Consider the following 4,815-nt stretch of genomic DNA (forward strand, 5'->3'; position numbering starts at 1 on the left):
CAGTCCTGGCCTTGAGGCGCGGCCCCGCCCACGCGGCAGCCCCGCAGCCCCCGCGGCCAGCCCCCTCCCCGCCCCCAGCCCAGGAAGAGGCGGTGCCGGCCGGGCTGCCAGCTTCCGCTCGTCCCGGAAGGCGGGCTGATTGACGGGCGAACTGGACAATAACGGCAAGTGCTCGGTCTAGGCTCCCGTGGGCCTCTGTGCGAAACAGCCAATGAAAATGTCCTTCCTCTAGGACTGAATTGGCTGCCAAAAGGAAGAGTTGGACCCCAGCGGAGGAAGTCGCCCTGAACGCCAGTCCTGGAGGTTCTTGGCTCCCCGGCGGCGTTTCCGGGTAGTTGCCCAAACTACAGATGGAGAAGATGTGTGTGATGCCTGGGGGCTGAAAGGCCTATTGGGCAGAGAATCTTGATTGATACGAATATAAGCCAATCAACACTCCTGAAAAGGGCTCCGGAAGTCTTCCCACAGTTGCAGTGTGCCGAGAGCATAATGGCGAACTTAAGTTGGGTTCAGTCGCAGTAACGGCTGGGAAGCGTGTTGTTGTCGCTCATGTTTTTGCAGGTTCAGTGGGCTTAGCTAGATGATTCTCATTCAGGGTATATGGTCTGTTGTGCTCCAAAGGCTGGGGCTAAAGTCCTCTAGGGCTTCCCCACTCACGTGTTTTACTGCTTGATGTTGGCTGTCGACTGGGACCCCGGTTGGGGTTGCTGGGATGCCTACACAGCGGCCTCTCCGTGTAGTCTTGAGTTCCTCTCAGCATGGCAGTCGGGTTCCAAAAGCAGGTGACTCCAAAGGAAGTGGAAATTGCTGGTTTCTTTTCTTTAAGTGTCTTTATTTTGAGAGCGAGCAGGGGAGGGGCAGAGAGAGAGAGGAAGACACAGAATCGGAGCAGGCTCCAGGCTCTGAGCTGTCAGCACAGAGCCCGACGCCGAGCTCAAACCCACAGACTGTGAGATCATGACCTGAGCCGAAGTCGGTTGCTTATCCGACTAAGCCACCCAGGCGCCCCTGCTGGTTTCTTAATGTCAAAGATTCTTTGCTTGACCACACTTTAGTCGGACCTATCTATCTGTGCACCTCATTGTAAAGTTCAGTTTTAGCAAGAACTTTCTCCTTGCCTTGTCTGATCAGGTTCCTTAGCCTCTGCCATCACTCAGGTGATGTCTGATTACTCCGGCAGGCCTTCCAGAGAATCCTCTTAGGTAGTTCTGCCAGAACCCTGCCTTACCTCCTGGTAATACCTTCAGAGTAACTTTACATTCACTTCCCCCCAACCTGCTTCTTGGGTCTAAATTCCCACTTGGCCATCTGTATTGGGAGTTGAGCCTAATCTCCACTGCAAAATTTGCATCGGTCTGGTCCCTGATACGTATTGTGATGGTCCTGAATAAAGTCTGCCTTACCATTTTTCATAATTGCCACTGAATATCTTTTTCTTTTACACTGAAAGCCTGGGACCAGAAACTGACACAGACTCTTCATTCTGTGCTGTATTAGTGAAGCAGCCGTAGAATCTGATTGATTGGAGGAGAGTTCAATAATTTGGGGGCCGTGTTTGAAAACTTCTGAAATCCACCCTCTGGCCACCAATGTTTTACATTCTTTCCACATGCACGATAAACCCACACCCCAGACCCCTGCAAAGTTCTCATCCCATGACAACCTTAAGGTTCAGGAGGTTGTGAGGTCCTGGAGCAGGGGAGGCTCCTTGGATGCAGCTCCTTGGGTGTGCATGAAGTGCTTCCTCTCTCTGAAAATCTGTGAGATAAAAAGACAAATGATCTGCCCCAATCACAACTAGACACATCACATGCAATAATGGGAGACGCACAGGAAACTTGCCTCTGTAGACATTTCTCCGGATAGAGGGCAATGGAAGGAACACAGCAGTCACTAGACCATAGACATTCTGAAATCTAATTGGGAAAATGTTGCCAATTCCTTGAGTAGGACTTGGTCATTCATCCCGTGAGTGCTCAGTGGCTCCTGTCTCCTGTCCACGGGGTTCTTGATTCCATCCTCTGAGGTGTCCTCCAGTTCCTTCATAAGTACGCCATGTTTTCGGCTAAAGAGTTTTCTCTGCTGCTTCCTGTCCATAGTTGGGCAGAAATCTGAAGTACTCACTTCAAGTGGTACTCAAGTTGTCCCTTTCTAATACAATTCATTTTTAAACTTTGTGGGTTTTGGTTTTGGGTTTTTTTTGTGTGATTCCATTTATAATCTACTCCAAGAACCAAGAACTACCAACATATATCTAGGGAGCAGCTTGGCTGCATCTTCGGGCTCAGGTTTCTTATAGGGTGCAGTCAAGATATCAGCTGGAGCTGTAGTTATCTAAGGGCGAAGGGCTTAGCTGGTGCAAGAGGGTCCACTTTCCAGCTCACCTGCATGACTGTTGGCCAGAAGCCACACACAGCGCCTCATTTGAGACCACACGGCAACACGTGTCCTCAAAACATGGCACCTGGCACTCCCCAAAGTAAGTAAGTGAAGACAGAGAGAGGAGGTCTCCAAAGTCACGCATTATCCCTTCCAATTTATTGCTGTTCCATAGAAAGAAGTCACTTCATCTAGCTTCTATTCAAGAAGAGAATTTGTCTCCATCTTTTGAAGGTTGAAGGTCAAAGAACTTGTGGACATACTTTTAACTGGAGCAGCAGTGTTCACTATAATCACTTAATAGGTTTTTGAATTTTTGTAATGTTTTATTTATTTTTGAGAGAGAGAGAGAGAGAGAGAGAGAGAGAGAGAGCGTGAGAGCGTGAGCAGGGGAGGGCCAGAGACGGAGGGAGACACAGAATCCAAAGACAGGCTCCAGGCTCTGAGCTGTCAGCACAGACCCTGATGCAGGGCTCGAAGCCAGGAACTGCAAGATCATGACCTGAGCCAAAGCCGGATGCTCAACTGACTGAGCCACCCAGGCGCCCCACTTAATGAGTTTTTGAAGGCACTAAACAGCACAACTAGAAAAAGAAGTTAGAGATATAAAAGTGGAAAAAGGAAGTTAAAATTATCACTATTTATAGATTCATATACCTAAAAATCTCATGGGAAACAAAAATTTAATAACATAGTGGCCTACATCATGAATTTTCATAAATCAATATGATTTCACAAATCATAAATCAATATATTAAAAAGTTTAACAATATAATGAAAGCAAAGGTTAAATTTATAACAGGATTTAAAAAGGTAAAATTCCGGGGCGCCTGGGTGGCTCAGTCGGTTGAGCGTCCGACTTCAGCTCAGGTCATGATCTCATGCTTGTGGGTTCAAGCCCCACGTCGGGCTCTGTGCTGACAGCTAGCTCAGAGCCTGGAACCTGTTTCTGATTCTGTATTTCCCTCTCTCTCTGACCCTCCCCTGCTTGTGCTGTCTCTCTCTGTCTCTCAAAAATGAGTAAAAAAACAAAAAAATTAAAAATAAATAAATAAATAAAAAATAAAAAGGTAAAATACTTCAGAACTAACCTAACAGGAAGTGTAAAGAGCTACGTAAGCAAAATTTTTAAATTCTCGAAATGAACATCAAAGTACAGTGAACGTAGAATACTACATCCACTATTATAATGGTAGTTCTGCTTAAGCCAACCAGTAAATTTAATGTGAATCCAGTAAAAATACCAACAGGATTTTTTTAATTGGACGAAATGGTTTTAAGATTAGTATGGAAAAGTAAATGAGCAAAAATAGTAAAAAAAATTTTTAAGTGAAGATATTAAAACATTATGAGACCTAAATATTTTAAAACCATATTCATTGATGAAAGAATAAATGAGCAAAGGAAAAGAATGAGAAATCTAGGAACAGATCAATATGCATATTGAAATTTATTATGCAATAAAACTGGCATCTCAAATCACTAAAGGAAAATAAATTATTCAATAACTGCTTTGAAGATCAGCTTTAAGCATCCACTTATGCCAAAATAAATTCTACATGGCTTAAATTTCTTTTTCTTCAAAAAAAATCTAAAAGGATAAAAAGCAAAATTATAAAACACTAGAAGAAAACATGGGAGAATAATTTTAGAAACTCAGGAAGAGGCTTTTATAAATTTTTCTTAAAAAACTTAGAAATCTTAAGAGACTGATGCACTTGACAACATAAACATATTATTTTCCTCTTTTTTTATTTGAGAGAAAGAAAGAGAACACACAGGCAGAGAAGTGAGAGAGAATCTCAAGAAGGCTCCCATTGGACCTTCAACTGACAGACCCACCCAGGTGCCCCAAAATATTACTTCATAGTAAACACACCGTAAGCAACATCAAAAGAACAGGAAAAAAAAAACTACTTAGAACCTAGCTCATGATCCAAGTTATATTTCCCTCATGTATTAAGAGTCCCTGCAAATAGATTAAACAGTCTCATGAAAATGGCATTTGTACGCTGCCAGTCCAAAGAATACATGCTACCCAAGTCGAGGCATGGTCCCTGATCCCATGCCTACCACTTTCTCCCCATTAAACGTGACCCTGGGGACAGGCCAAAGGAACGAGGGTCCTCCGCACACAGTCATGATCCACTCAGTGCTCAGTAACGGCTGAGGATCAGGAAGGTGCCGCTGGCGAATAAGCAGAACAGGCTGGTGATGGAGCGCATGGGGCGTTAGGAAACGTTGACATCCGCCGGCTGAGATTAAAAACACCTACCTGCCTGGACTTCTGCATGGAGATTACTTTTTCCTTTAGAAAAGTTACTGACAAATAATACGATTTTCAAATACTCACGAGTAGCAAACACGCTTTCTGTGTGATAGCCCTGGGGCCGCTTAACCGGTATCGGGGCGTGTGGGTGGTTCAGCCAGTTCAGC

This window comes from Suricata suricatta, chromosome 5 (assembly GCF_006229205.1).
Source record: "Suricata suricatta isolate VVHF042 chromosome 5, meerkat_22Aug2017_6uvM2_HiC, whole genome shotgun sequence".
NCBI lineage: Eukaryota > Metazoa > Chordata > Mammalia > Carnivora > Herpestidae > Suricata > Suricata suricatta.